The sequence below is a fragment of the Convolutriloba macropyga genome, chromosome 6 (genome assembly GCF_964194025.1).
Source record: "Convolutriloba macropyga chromosome 6, txConMacr16.3, whole genome shotgun sequence".
Taxonomy (NCBI): domain Eukaryota; kingdom Metazoa; phylum Xenacoelomorpha; order Acoela; family Convolutidae; genus Convolutriloba; species Convolutriloba macropyga.
Window position 1 is genome coordinate 32,230,156 of NC_134473.1, and position 16,906 is coordinate 32,247,061.

The following is a 16,906-nucleotide window of genomic DNA, read 5'->3' on the forward strand; positions in this document are numbered from 1 at the left end:
AAAGTTAACTGTAGCTTTACCAACAAATCTCTTAATCCTTCTTCATTTATTATTGAATAACTAACAGCCATTGACTTATTTCTTCTACACGTAGTAAAATTATCCTTTAACATTTTATGGCCTTTTGATGACACAAATCCTTTTATGTTATTAGTACCATAATAATGTCTACCAACAACACAATATGAACGCGTTTTGAACTTCTGTAAAAGAACAATTTCTATATACAAAAATAATGGAAGTTAAAAAATACAATCCTTTTGTTATTGTAAATAAACCTAGGCCTAAGTCTAAGCCTTTACAGACGGCTAAACCTAAACATAGAAGTAAACTTGAAGCTAAGGGTTTGACTCGAGAAAAAGAAATTAGAAATTATTTATGCTTAGGGATTTGTTAGGACAACTAGGAAATAATTTAGTTATAAAGCTAGAGCTATCTCAAACTCTATATCAAGAGCTCGAGCTAAGATATAATACAAACCATCTTATTACCAAGACCATTAACACTAATAACAATTTTAGTCAATACCAATGCATGACATATAACAGCTGTATCAGCAAATTTAAAATTCAGCTGTATTGGTAGTGGACATATATGATCATTTTGATATCTAGTATATCTAGTATCAAAAACATATATTCTATAACTACTTTTGAATGTTCTATAATTTATATATGGTTTAATATTATGAGGTAATCCATTATATTTTTTATTGAATCTAACAAGCTCTTTAGAAGCCTCATTATAAATATTAGTACCATAATTAATATTCATTCTGTCCTCGGGATAAAACTCACTACAAATCTTACAATAAAATTCCTTAACACTGATGATATTGAATACACTAGCATCATAACACTTTCCATACCTAGATCAAATACAAAGTTAGTAGCATTAGGCACATTCTAATAAAATGTCTTTCATAATACCTAAAAACTATATTTTTCTGTCTATTTAATCCTTTCTGTACAATAAATCTATTGTCATTAATAGGATCAATACTAGGAACACGTCATAATATATCAGAAATTTCTATATTATTAACATTATCTATTGCACCAGCACCAGCATTAACTCTAAATAGAGCACTATCATTGTTACTTCTTTAAGATTAGTTTAAATCCTAAACCATATATAATCTCTATATCAATTACAAACACGAATAGATCTCTCATCTTAATCATCATGCACATATGACCGCGTTCAGCATCAACATTACCTTTGAGTTGACTATCTCTTACCTTGATTTCTAACAAAACCACTCTTATATTCATCATTAGTACTAGTTGATAACTTAAACATCAATAGATTAGAATGACAATGATCTATATATTCAATAGTCCTACCACCACTATTTTTAAGTTTGACAGAACTAAATAATGCCATCATACCATAAATAACTAGTCTGATATTAGCATCATTAGCGAAAACACCACCAACATCTGATACAATAAACTCTATCTCTAGATAAGAATCATGAATATTTAAATGATTATCTTCTCAATTGAGAATGATATTAATATTAGGATTAGCCGTATTCATTGTTGCCAGATTATTGGTTTTATATTTTATGATCTTACTCTTTTGTATATCACTATTATAACCATAAGTTGTATCCAGATTAAAGTCCATTTCTTATAGATAAAATATGTAGATATATGTCTAATGCTAGAGCAAACTCTAGATCTAGAGCTAGATGTATAGCTAGAGCTAGATATATAGCTGGAGCTAGATAGATCTAGAGCTAAATTTTTTCGAAAAAAATGACAGATAATCTTGCTAGGGGAACTACAAATTATACATGAAGCTCTAAATAAAACTAAAGAAGAACATACACCTAACTTTAGAATGATAAAACAAACAGAAAAATTTAACTTCAGTGAAACTATACTTGATACACCAAAATTGATCAGTTTATAACTCAGCGTTAAACGTAATTAAAAGGAACAATCAATTATTATATGCTTGTGAGATTTCAGATAGTTCTAGCTCCAGTTCCAGTTCTAGTATTAGTGTTAGCTCTAGCTATAAGACAAAGTCTAACATTACATCTATTCCTAATTAAAATAATGGGACTCCAATATTATATTCAACTATTACACCGGGTGCACATGAATCATCTGAAAAAGCAGAATTATTAATAGCAAGTGAAGGTAATGTTATAATGAAATATAATGAAATGTGAAATGGAAATAAAACAAGTTTCACATAGCTTTGATGTAGAAAACTCATCAGAATCACAATTTGGATTTAGGAAGAAATTATATAAGGCGGGAAAATATACTTCTCGTAAAAAATTATCGATATGGTTTTTAATACAAATATTCACTGTAATGTGATATTTGGTGTTAAAGATAATTGTGATGATACAGACATACTATATACTTTTAATCTAATAGAGCCACCAGGCTACATGATAAACATTATAGCTAATAATGTACTATATCAAAATGTTAAAAACGAAAGAATAGAAAAAAAAGAGTTTCAAAAAAAAGATGAGCACGGAAGACCAATTGACTTTAATGGTTATGTATTAAGTTTTACTTACATCTAACACAAAAATATATCTAGTTTAATCTCTATCTATAATAATAGATATAGATATATAACTATAATATATAGTTTAGCCTATAACACATGCATATCCCAAACAATTCTTACTTTACCATTAATATTTTTACTTTTAGATATATCAAGGACAATGTAGTTATAAGGCTCTCTCCATAGTTCATTACATAAACTAATAAAATCTTTATAAATAAGTTCAACATCATTAAAGAAATCTTGATATATAGATGTGAGGGCTTTACCTCTTTGTTCAAATAAAATAAATAGATTACCATTCTCTCTAACATTCTGTCTATCCAAAGAGAAGAGATTTTCATTAAGATACAAAATTACAGTTATTATGTTTACCTCTACCGAAGTAGTCATTAATAACTGATTCTTTTCTTTAAAATCGTCAAATATCATAAGTTTTACTTTTTTGGTAATCGATCAGGTGAAGGTAAATCTTTATATCTTTGATGAACTCATCTGCTTCTTCATTAATACTTTCGAGATCTTCATATTGATCACCTTTAGGACCGATTATTTATAGCTTAAAGTATATTCTATTTATTAGATTCTTTAATAACCATGTCTAATCACATTCATTTGGTCCTGATATTACGAATCTGATAATTTCTGGTAAAGATACATTATCTTCGACCATCCATGAAACGGCTTTGCCGATGCTTCGCCATCATTATGATTATCACTATCATTTACATTGACATTCTCATTGATATTGACATTGTCATTGATACCGACCTTGCCATTGATATAGACATTGTCATCGGCCGTAGGCTGCGGGTGAAGACCGCTGACATTGTCATTAGCCGTAGGCTGCGGGTAAAGCCCGTTGTTGACATTGACGTCGGCCGTAGGCCGCGGGTGAAGCCCGTTGACATTATCATTTATAAAGCTTTATCTTTGTCATTGGTATAATCTTTACTACAACTTAAACAAAAACACTCATTATATATTTTAGGAAATTTACATTGATTAATTAGAATATTAAGCGCACTCTTAATTCTAAATCCTCTATCAATAAGATAGATCATATATGGACAATATGCACCACAATAAGTTTCATCACATTCTTGTATTCTCTAATCTGACCCTAGATCAATATATTCTTCTAAAAAAACAGTGGTGTCTCAAAACCAAAACTATTAAAACAATAAAAAGGGCTTTTTGCTCGTGCTTCGCCGTCTCACCACCGTCTCTCCTTATAACTAAAACCCAATGAGTACCATTAGTTGGATGTAAAATAACAATAACGTTAAAGTTGCTTTCATTATTAGTTTCTGATGTCTGATCTCTCATTACTACTTCAATTAGTATTGAACTTATATCTCTACCTATATTCTATATTTCGATCTTACCCATAGCTTTATTATCAATATTAAATTTATTATTAAATTCTTCAAAACTTAGAACAATCATTTTAGATATATAAATTTGACTAGATCTTAGACTAGGTCTTAGACTAAATTAAACTTTTACCCTATAAAAAAGGTGAATATAATTTTCATGATTATAATGGTCTTGATTCTTGCATATAATGTTTATGATAGTGTTCCTAGTAAATATCATGCATTAGAAAAAACATTCAAAGTATATGAAGAAAAAGACCTAAACAATTCGAAAATGAGAGTCCCCATTACATGCTATTATTTATGGCCGTACTGGTACTGATAAAACATATCTTGTTAAACAGTATTTGGAGATTTACATAGAGGAAGACCCATCATTGTGGTATGTAAAGATAAATCAGATTGGGAAGGATATACAACGACTGCTATTGCAGAAGTTACAGAAAAAAATATGGAATATTTCAACGATGCTATAATAGTACTCAATGATATGGATGGTAAGTTGAATAAAAAATAACCTATTGTTTTGCATGTGGGAGACATCATAGTTATCAAATGATTGTTATGTGTCATAAACCGCCTCAAATAGATAATACATGTAGGCCTAGTGCAGATACTATATAAATTACAACACCTAACATTGGTGCATTCTTTCAGAACTTTAAAAAAACTTATGGTTCAAATTGATTTCAGTGATGTGTGTGTGACAAAGTTTTGTCAGCAGAAACCCAAGAGATCTTATCTACAAAAATTAAAAGAGACGAGCTTGTGGCAAACCATGGGAATTCACCTAGGTTTAATATTCAATATGGTATTATAAAATATGATCCGAATAATGACACATTTGCTATTAAAGATAAAATAGAAATATATTCAATGATTCTTCTATTGGATTTATAGATGTTGAGGCAGTGAGTCTAAAAGGCGATTTATCAAGTGAGGGCGATTTATCAAGTGTAGTGTAATCAATTATCTAAAACTAAGAATGAAAGACTGATTGGGCCACTATAAATGAAAATAATTAGATCTTCTAATTTAATAAATATCTAAAGCTTAAAGGATTTGAAATTCAAAAATGTTCTTACAAAAGAACAAACTAGAGCTAAATGGTTAAACTGGATATCTGCTGTTTTTAGTATTCTAGGTAGTGGATTAATAATACAATTATATCTGACCAAGTAATTGAATAAGAGTTGCTGGTTTAGCGGCTACTACTGCTAGTCGTGCAATAAATAGAACTAAAATGTTAGTTAACAATAGAAGTTATGGCTATGGGGAGACTTAGAAAATAACAGTGATTATCATGATGACCCGCACCCGCTAAAAAAATATATTCAGAAGACTAAATGTTTAAATGTAGCTGGTGTTAGAGCTATGAAAGGGGAATTTAATATTAACAAAAAATTTAGTTCTAGTGTTCTTGACTATTTCATAAATATGCTAAGGATGGAGGACAGCTTGTATATAGGAGATATAATAATAGTTATTTATATAATATTGGTAGAGGTCAATCAGAGTTACATAACTCAAAAGATAATGCTGCTGACATAGTTGAAAAATTAAACTTGATGGACTAAGATGATGGACTTCATGATGATAAGAGAGTTGTGTGTAAATGTGAATATGATTTATTTAATGGAATTTGTATTAGGAATGGTTGTAGTAAGAGTGAGATCAGTGGAAGGGGCTTTGCCCTTGGTTCCCCAATTGCTTCACGGATCGGTGAAGCCATTTCGCGGATCAGTGACGAGAATGGAGATCACAAAAATGACTTGTTTAAAGATATACTTAGAGATAAAACCCATAAGTTTGATAAAGATGAAGATTATATTTATGCGAGAGGCGATTTCACCGGTCCGCGAAGCGGCTTTGCCGATAATATTGGTAAAAGGGTTAGACAGGAGCCAAGAAGAGCTTGTAATAAATGTATATTTATTAAACATATATTAGAGTTTAATATAAATAAGTATACACGTAAGGATTGTAATGCTAGTAAAGTTAAAGGTGAACATTGTAGTTCTATTGTTAGTTTTAGTGGGTTGAGGTGTCATATAAAAAGAGTACACCCAACGGTGGATTTACCTAGAGGTAGTTATTTTAATAAAGAGCCCGGTTGCTCTTGTGAATAATATTTTCTATTTTCAAAAATTGAAGCTATTGGTATTGATATTGATGACTTAAAAGAAATTTCGAAAGAAATTAGACCCTCTGCTCAATAAGCACAAAAAGTTTAATAAGCATAAAAGCATGATTTTAGGTACAGGACTCTGCTTATTAGTGCGGGTATTCGTATTCTAATGTTTTGTGATAATGTCCTACATATTTCTTATTTTAGATTTCAAACAAAAAAAATAAGGAAAACTGTTGAGTTAAGCTGGTTTTTTCAAGTTATTTTGGTAAGTTGTTTTTACTTGTTTTTTACACGGTCTCACTAGTTACAATAGATATCTGGGATACGTCCATTGAAGTCAGTGGAGATAGAACCCAAACTATCCGTCTGATAATTACCAGCTTAACTTGATATTAGTGGACTGCACAATCGATAATTTTAAAATGTATAAGAATGGGAAATGTGTGTGTGTGTGACAAACAAATAAATGTAGATTACCAGCTGCCCTAGGAATAGATTTAAGAAGCATGTTTATAGATATAATATTTGAGTTGAAAATTATTTAATTTTTTTAAAAAGGGGGAAAATATCTGTCTTTTGTGATGAATAAATTTGTGGGTGTAGTAGTGGATAACAGGGGAGTACCGATTAGACGCGCGACTCGGCCCGTTTCCCCATACGCGGAGAGCGTGGTGAAATGAGACAAGTCGCGTGGCTGGTCGGTACCCCCCTTTTAGCCACTACTAACATCGCCAGTTACCAAGGGTTTATTATGAAAACTTCAGATCACTTACTGACATTAACATAAATTCAGAAAACTGAAACATAACCGACTAACGTCGGGCAAATTGCTTTCAAACAACCGGCGAGCGGTTGGCTTCGTCAGTAGCTAGCCACGGTTTAGTGAGGCTAGCTTTAGCTTGATTCGACTCAGCAACTTTGTTTTCTAGCCTTTTTTGTAAATAAATAAACTGATATTTTGAAAATTTGCAAAATATTGCGAAATTTAAAAGAAAGCTTCCAGATTTTGCAAAGAAAATGTTCAAAATTATTCTTTGGCTCGCAGTTATGCTAAGTAGCCCATCTGCAAGACTTGAAAAGCTTCGTTGGCCCGTAAAGATCGTTAAACTCAGAAAAGGACAAAAATATTTAAAAAATTTTGAAAACATCGCAAACTTTAACAAAATCTTGCTAACATTCAAGATATTAAAATCTTCAAAACCATTTCACTGTTTCAAGAGAATATCAAGTATCCTTATTTCAAGCTTTAAAAAGTTTCAATGGCTCAAAGATTCATAAACTTGGAACATAATAATTTTCCAAAAATTTGAAAATAAGTTTTCATCAAAAAATTGCATAAGCTGGAGTCATTAAAATATTGATAACCAATACACCAAATCTAGAAGCTGCGAGAGCTTATCATCAAGCGTCGGAGGAGGTCCCTGGCGCCGGAAAAAATGATCAACAAACTTGAAAATATTTTAAAAGTTGCTGATATTAAAATCTTAAAAAACATACCATTACATCTAGAAGCTATGCAGTAGCCTATAATCAAACCCTAAAGGAGGTTATGTGGCTCCTGAGGCTGGAGAAATCTAAAAATTGACAAAATTTAAAAAAAACTTGAAAAAAATTCAAGTTGCACAAAACAGCTAAAATTTGTGATAATAAAAGCTGAAAACTAATCCATGGCGAAAAAACATTTTCCTATAACTTATTATCAAACCCTAACGAAGATTTTCTGTGAGGCTGAAGAACCTGAATAATGACAATAAACGTCAAAAAAAATTGAAAAAAAATGCTTAAGTTCGTGGTGTTGAAATCTTCAAAACCGTTCCATTACATTTAGAAACTATACAGTAACCTATTGTCAAACCCTAGAGGAGGTTCCTTGGCTCTTGAGGCTGGAGAGGCCTGAAAACTGACAAAAAATTTTTAAAAAAACTTGAAAGCAAGTTTTATAAAAAAAATGCTAAATTTTGTCATATTAAAAAATTTAAAGCAATTCCATGGCAAATAAAATTTTTTCAGTAACCTATTATCAAACCCTTAAGGACGTTTTCTGCCCTGCGTCTGGAAAAAGGTGAATAATGAAAAATAAATAAAAAAATTGAAAAAAAAATTGCACGTTTGGTCAAAAAGATGCTAAAATTCGAATTCGTGATGTTAAAATGTTGAAACCATTCCACTACCACTAGAAACTATGCAGTGACCTATTATAAAACCCTAGAAGAGGTTCCTTGACACCTAAGGCTGAAAAGACTCAAAGATTGACAAATTTTGAAAAAATCTTGAGAAAAATTAGTATAAAATTGCGTGTTTTTAGCGATCGGTTGTTCGCCAGTAGGCACGGGGGGGGGGGGGGGGGGGGTGCGCCGGAGTATAAGTCTCCAAAACAGTTTGAGCTGAAACAGAGCTGAAAGGCCCTAAGAGTACTTTATGCCCGCTGGGCGCTACCTGTTTATCCCGTTTTTGAGGACCTAAAGTCAAGCGTCACACAAAAAATCGGTCAAGCGAAAAGCATAAAAAAAGACCGACAGGACTAAAATAATTGCTAAAAACTTCGTTTGAGAGCAATTAAGTACTCCTGAACTTTTTTTCTACTTTGAAAGTTGATAACATTTGCGGTATATATTGCTTACCGAGTGCATATTATTCGCCCCTCCCCCGACGCACCTGCCATATTTTTTCTATTAAATGTCACGTGCTGTAACTGGGGGATGCATAACGTACTGCGGGCACAAACGGAAAAGATCCCATCATTTAAAGTCCAACCCAGAAACAAACTACTGGCAAGGGATTGATTTCGCCAGTAGCTAACTACAGTGTAGGGCTAGCTTTAGATTAATTGAGGGGGGAGGGAGCGCAGGTGTTGTGTATGTGGGTGGGAGTCGAGAGCACGGGATTACGGGTGGAACAATTTGTAGGGTATGCTGGTAAAAGGTGAAGCTGAAATGGGGGAGCTCAACAAGCTGCTCCAATTACAAGTTTGAGAGCTCTCAATCTTCTGAATGGTGTCAGGACAATTTACCCAATTCCATTTTATTGAATGCCAATATACCCAATCTATCATTTTAACAATGCCAAATTTAATTTACCCTATTGTTAAAATTACCGGATCAACTATTTAGCCGACTATATAATTAAATGGCCCGTGGTACTTGATATGAAACTATCACAACCGAACATGGGATTATAAATGGCTATATAATTAAATTGCCCGTGGGACTTGATACGAAACTATCACAACCGAACATCGGATAATTGAACGAAAAGATCAAAGAGCATTCGGTCAGTTGGTATTGGGTAAAATGACATTGACTAAAATGGCACTGGGTAAACTGGTATTTGGTAAAAAGAAATTGGGTAAATTTTCATGTAACCTTCAGAATTAACTGCGCCAAAGCTCACAAATTTTATGCTTCCTTCAGCTACTATTAGCAAATTTTATGCTGAAAAGGATTTCATCAAAAGAAATTGCCCGTTTAAACACCGCAAACTACGACAACCAAGTACTCAATTAACATAGCCGGTAGATTGCCGGAATAGCTGCGAAAGAATAGACCTGCGTGCCATATAATAGAGATAGAAACAGATACAGATCTAAATTGAAAAAAAAATTGACGCCGCTCAAAAAACTAGGCTAAAAAACTTTCAGCGATAAATTAATAAAGCTCGTTAAATTTCATTCCACAGAAGCCTCTTATTAGGGACCTTTACTGCACATATGAGTTCCTTTGACCTTAAACAAATTCAAATTAAACATAAGTTTTAAAGTGCAAAAGTCATTTTATTGAGCGAGGTAAGTCACGTATGATCAAAATATATCTAATCACGTAAATAACCTATAAACTTTCGCTAAAGCGAGTGAGAAATGACGTCACGCGCGCAAATGCCGTTAGTGAGAGGAAGAAGTCATTCCTCTCACATTCCTCTCACTTACCAATTAATTTGCTAGTTTCTTGCTCTTTGTAACTCTTTTCGTCAAACTTAAACCTCACTCTTTTTGAAACAATGTCAGTTTATTTTCCTATTGCATATTATCGAATAGGATCATGATAGATGTTATTCGGCAACCAATGTTAAATTGCATAGGACTAAAATATTTGTATTACTAATTCAAAATTAACACTTGGAGCAGCCTTTTAAAGAAAAATGAAACTGAATAATTCATCTCAAACTTGAGCTTTTTCCCCAAAAAAAATGCAAATTTGTAATCTCAGTTACATCGCATCAACGACTTAAAAAGCTGTTGTTAAATCGGAAACATCAAAACAAAAAACTGGATATACTAAAAATCCGTTTTTATCGGTAAGGTACTCTATCGCACGACAAATCATGAAAACAATCCCAAACATTAAAAGTCAACAAAATAGAGTTCTTATTTTTTATTGAAAAGCATTTAATGTCAGTTAATGCCATCATATATGTTTCTAGGAGTAGTTGCTTACTATCTTTGAGAGGACTTAGTGACAATTGCAGAGAGCAGATTTAAAAATACTCTTCTTACAAATGTTAAGGTGAAAGTAAAATACTGGAATACAAAGAAAGCACGCATCCATAATTTTTTATTCATATTCATTTATAATTTATATATTTATGTTTTTCTCTGTAATACATGGTTGCTTATAAATTTCAATTGAAGATTTAATTTTCTCTTGATGTTCTAATTTCGTCATCGAAATTTTATTGTGTCCGTTACATTCATTTTCTTTGACTCTTACATTTATCAGTGGACTAGTTTCAAAGTTTACCATGTCGTTATTATTTTGAGAGAGCACGATTATTTTGATTTCAGTATTTACCAAAATGCAGATCCATCCACTCGGGGGCAGCACCGTTTATGATCTGCTCTCGTAACCAGACCAATGCCACAAATGCCGCAATACTTGCAGAGACAATAAACGCGCCATAGAAGACATCTGTCAAAAAGTTATTTGGACTTATCAGAGTTCCAGTCAACGACAGAAGTGATCCAACCCCATACGTGTTGAAAATAAATTTGTAAATTCTGTAAGCTGATAAGGGCACAACAATAAGCCAGGCTATAGCTACCAGAGTGTAATGAAACCAATCGCAGAGAGCTTGGAAGATCGTGTGAGCAAGACCCGTAACAAGTATCTTGATTGGGACATGCTTAGGCATATCTTCCTTGTAGATGGGCTTGAACAAGAATTTGTGGCCACATACTTCACATGAGGGTCTGTCATTATGCGAGAGCCAACGGTCTAGGCATTCCTTAAACAATGTAAAATAAGGAATTAACAATTAAAACATAGCTGACAGATTGTCAGAAAATAGCCACAATAGCTTCGTAGATTCTCAGTCTCAAAAAGATAGCAAAAGAAACAGACCAAAACTAAACTCTTTTTATTAAACGCTGAGAAGTTATATTTTGATTACGAATCTGTTTAACTAATTGCTGCTTCTAATAGCTACCCTCAAATACCCTTCAATTAGAGTGACACGCACTCACTTGACCTTATCTCTTTGGATTAAAGCAAAAAATGAGAAAGTCAGAAGTGTGAGGAAGTCATTTTTGAGAGTGAGTCAAGTCGTGTGCGCAAAAATTTAATCAAGAGAATGAACAAAAAATCTCACCATTAAGATTGATAAATGACGTCACACGCGCAATTTAGTTGAAATTGCATGAACGAATGAGCAAAAAGATTTGTGACGTCTTATGGTCGTAACAAAAATCCTGTTGACGTAATAAAAAACATAGTAGGGAGAATTCCAGAAGCCGAGTCATACCCCTTAAAAGAACTGGCTTTTCAAATAGATAATATCTCCTTGCAGAACGCATCAATAGAGAGCCAAAAATCTAAGAACAAAAGAAAATTTGCCAGAAAAATTAACACGAAAAATTAGAAAAACTCAATTTATTTTTCATGTAGTACAAGTACACATACAAACGAAAACCGTTGTTCCATGCAATGGAAACTAGTTATTCAACCACGAAATATTAGCCAAGCCCTAATTAGCTCACAGTCATCTCTATTTTAGAAAAGGAAAAAATAAAAAAAAATGTGCAAAACGTCAATTTTTTTTGTCAAATTGCATAGAAAAAGACAACTTTGTAGCACAAATAACTTAAAACACTTAGTAGTAAACAGTGCCTACAGGAACGAGGCTTTATTTCAATTACCAAAAAATTCAATAATAAGATACAATGGGTCAAAAATCGCAGAAGACTAAAAATCAGCAAAATATGTGAAACACGTTCAAAATAATCAACAAAAAGACAAAAGAAACAGAACACAATTCGAAGCCAAAAAACGTAAAATCAAAACAAAATCATAGATTGGAAATAATTGGCAAAAAAATTCTCAAACATTCATTCAAAATTGCACTTATGACAAAAATTTTGCACAAAAAGACCTTTTCTATTAATTAAACAAAAAAACTGAAGAGAAATGTACGAAAACTGCCAATTTCTTTGGTTCTTGTTTTTAAACGAAGAAGGTACCATATCAAAAATCAGGACCACGTAACGTGCGTAAGCATTCAGAAATAAAAAGCAATCATTTCCTCTGAGCACATTTTTCAACATTGGTTTTTAGTTTTATTTAGAAGGCATAAGAATGCCTAGATTTTTCGCTCGCTCTGGTACTGGAACTTTGTTATTTAGATTAAGGGTGGGTTTGATTTTACTTTTGATCGTAGGGAAAAAAATACTTCATTATTTTCGCTTAGCTTACTTTTATTTTTCGAACACCAATTCTTAATTTGATTTACAAGTTGCATGATTTCTGTTTCTTGTCACCAGCTTAAAGTCGCTGGCATAACTGAAAACTCCATACTTCGAAACTTCCATCAGTAGATCATTGACAGAGATAATGAAAAAATGGGGACCTATTACAGAGACTTGGGAGTACCCAACTTGTTATCTGTATAGTTGATCATTTAGCTAAACATAGCTTTAAATTGCTAATGCGGTTGGCAACAACTTTCAAGATATTACAACCACTCCCTAGTGACTCAAGGAGCTAAAACTTAGAAAAAGTAATATCATAGTTACTATTGATCTACATTTTTGAAATCATCAAAAATAACCTTTTGGAAACCTTTGATGCATTGCATATGCCTTAAGATTTGTACCATTTGAATCTGACCTGTTCTCTTCTTAAGAATGGCAATAACTTCAAGCTTGTAGCTCGGCCTAAAAATCCAACGACAAGGATTTTGATAGAGCAGGAAGGTTACACTCAATAAGAGGCGCTCACAATGACCTGGCCACATCCTTTGTTAGTTTCAAGTATAACCAAAACTTCTGCAAATATTGCCTTGTTTATCCTCACTCAGATCTAGTAGATTCCTTTTCCTTAAAACGCTTACAAAGAAACTGCTGAAATATATTTTATGTGCACGGTCATTTCCCTTTCTAAATGCTATATTTCATCGTTTCAGGACATTTACTTATTTTGCCTATCAACCTCAACTTTTTTAGGTCCTCGAACTTTTGACATCTCCAAACTCAGTTCTCTGATCATAACTTAGGTCACTTGTCGTTTTTTCCTATCTTTTTTCTTAAAAAACAGGTCAATTAGGAGAAAGCCCCTGCCCTAAAGGGGTAGTCGGTCAACTCGGGGGAAGCAAGTCAACACATATGTTTATTTATAAATCTTGACAGTAGTCAAAAATTAAAGCATCAGATGCAAAAGATAGAGAAATTTAAGCATCATAATTATAATCAAATTAGAAATGTAAATAGCATTCAAATTTTAATGTGTAGTGATTTTGAATCGAGATTATGAAAAACAATTAGCATAACAGCCTCCCTTCCTCTACAATGGTTCCTATTGACGCTTCTACTAGAGGGCGTCGGTGCATGTACCGTGCCCACGGAGGAAGAGTATGGAGCTACGTAGAGTGAAACTTATTTTTGTCCTTATGTACTTGGATCACGTCCGAATATGAATGGTCTTTGTTATCGCTGATCCTGAAAGCCAACCTCTGCATGGCTTTTGATGCTGTGAGCATATGAGAAGATTAACGGACAGAAGGTGGCCTTCTCGACTTCGATTATCCTTTGCTCGTATTTCATCTTCTTGATGGACTCGTGATATTTGTAGGAATGCGATATGGTTCTTGGGCAACTCTTCACATACGAATTACGCACTTTCACATTGAAGAACGTTTTGCTGAAACGTGAATCGAAACCATTATCTATTTGAGCGTCGTCATCAGTAGTGGTAGTTCTATTTGCGAAGGTTTCCCTTTACAAAGTCTGAAGAGTGAGCTCTATTTCGACATCATCGCGGACCCCATTGAGCAGACCTATTAATCTATATCTTCGAAATCCCCGCAGTGAACTGTATATCATTTTTACTGTATAGTACGGCTCAACAAAAATAACTTTTTGGAAACCTTTGATGCATTGCATAGGCGTTAAGATCGGTACCACTTGAATCTGACCTGTTCTCTTCTTTAAGAAAGCCAATAGCTTCAACCTTTTAGCTCGGCCTAAAAAGCTAGCAACAAGGCTTTTGACAGAGCAGGAAGGTTTCTTTCAAAAAGAGGCGCCCACAATGACAAGGCCACATCCTTCGTTAGTTTCAATTATAACCAAAACTCAGATTGCAATTATTGCCTTGTTTATCTTCAGGCAGTTCTAGTAATTGCTTTTCCTTAAAACGCTTACAAAGAAACTGCTGAAATATATTTTATGTGCACGGTCGTTTCCCTTTCTAAATGCTATATTTCATCGTTTCAGGACATTTACTTATTTTGCGTATCAACCTCAACTTTTTTAGGTCCTCGAACTTTTGACATCTCCAAACTCAGTTCTCTGATCATAACTTAGGTTACTTGTCGTTTTTTCCTATCTTTTTTCTTAAAAAACAGGTCAATTAAAAGAAAGCCCCTGCCCTAAAGGGGTAGTCGGTCAACTCGGGGGAAGCAAGTCAACTCCTATGTTTATTTATAAATCCTGACAGTAGTCAAAAAATAAAGCATCAGATGCAAAAGATAGAGAAATTTAAGCATCATAATCATAATCAAATTACATATGTAAATAGCAATTAAATTTTAATGTGCAGTGATTTTGAATCGAGATTATGAAAAACAATTAGCATAACAGCCTCCCTTCCTCTATAATGGTTCCTATTGACGCTTCTACTAGAGGGCGTCAGTGCATGTACCGTGCGCCAAGGAGGAAGAGTATGGAGCTACGTAGAGTGAAACTTATTTTTGTCCTTATGTACTTGGATCACGTCCGAATATGAATGCTCTTTGTTATCGCTGATCCTGAAAGCCAACCTCTGCATGGCTTTTGATGCTGTGAGCATATGAGAAGATTAACGGACAGAAGGTGGCCTTCTCGACTTCGATTATGTTTTTCTCTGTAATACATGGTTGCTTATAAATTTCAATTGAAGATTTAATTTTCTCTTCATGTTCTAATTTCGTCATCGAAATTTTATTGTGTCCGTTACTTTCATTTTCTTTGACTCTTACATTTATCAGTGGACTAGTTTCAAAGTTTACCATGTCGTTATTATTTTGAGAGAGCACCATTATTTTGATTTCAGTATTTACCAAAATGCAGATCCATCCACTCGGGGGCAGCACCGTTTATGATCTGCTCTCGTAACCAGACCAATGCCACAAATGCCGCAATAATTGCAGAGACAATAAACGCGCCATAGAAGACATCTGTCAAAAAGTTATTTGGACTTATCAGAGTTCCAGTCAGCGACAGAAGTGATCCAACCCCATACGTGTTGAAAATAAATTTGTAAATTCTGTAAGCTGATAAGGGCACAACAATAAGCCAGGCTATAGCTACCAGAGTGTAATGAAACCAATCGCAGAGAGCTTGGAAGATCGTGTGAGCAAGACCCGTAACAAGTATCTTGATTGGGACATGCTTAGGCATATCTTCCTTGTAGATGGGCTTGAACAAGAATTTGTGGCCACATACTTCACATGAGGGTCTGTCATTATGCGAGAGCCAACGGTCTAGGCACTCCTTAAACAATGTAAAATAAGGAATTAACAATTAAAACATAGCTGACAGATTGTCAGAAAATAGCCACAATAGCTTCGTAGATTCACGCACTCACTTGACCTTATCTCTTTGGATTAAAGCAAAAAATGAGAAAGTCAGAAGTGTGAGGAAGTCATTTTTGAGAGTGAGTCAAGTCGTGTGCGCAAAAATTTAATCAAGAGAATGAACAAAAAATCTCACCATTAAGATTGATAAATGACGTCACACGCGCAATTTAGTTGAAATTGCATGAACGAATGAGCAAAAAGATTTGTGACGTCTTATGGTCGTAACAAAAATCCTGTTGACGTAATAAAAAACATAGTAGGGAGATGTCCAGAAGCCGAGTCATACCCCTTAAAAGAACTGGCTTTTCAAATAGATAATATCTCCTTGCAGAACGCATCAATAGAGAGCCAATAATCTAAGTCAAAGAACAAAAGAAAATTTGCCAGAAAAATTAACACGCAAAATTAGAAAAACTCAAATTATTTTTCATGTAGTACAAGTACACATACAAACGAAAACCGTTGTTCCATGCAATGGAAACTAGTTATTCAACCACGAAATATTAGCCAAGCCCTAATTAGCTCACAGTCATCTCTATTTTAGAAAAGGAAAAAATAAAAAAAAATGTGCAAAACGTCAATTTTTTTTTGTCAAATTGCATAGAAAAAGACAACTTTGTAGCACAAATAACTTAAAACACTTAGTAGTAAACAGTGCCTACAGGAACGAGGCTTTATTTCAATTACCAAAAAATTCAATAAAAAGATACAATGGGTCAAAAATCGCAGAAGACTAAAAATCAGCAAAATATGTGAAACACGTTCAAAATAATCAACAAAAAGACAAAAGAAACAGAACACAATTCGAAGCCAAAAA

At 33.5% G+C, this 16,906-nt stretch overlaps 1 protein-coding gene and 1 pseudogene across 3 annotated transcripts in view; one reads left to right on the forward strand and one right to left on the reverse strand.

Moving 5' to 3' along the window:
- The window catches only part of LOC142341621 (E3 ubiquitin-protein ligase MARCHF6-like), a 263,593-nt gene that overhangs the window by 107,816 nt on the left and 138,871 nt on the right, over nt 1-16,906 (forward strand). The window lies entirely within an intron of this gene.
- Nucleotides 1-16,906, reverse strand: part of LOC142340634 (E3 ubiquitin-protein ligase MARCHF6-like) — a 60,483-nt pseudogene that overhangs the window by 36,189 nt on the left and 7,388 nt on the right.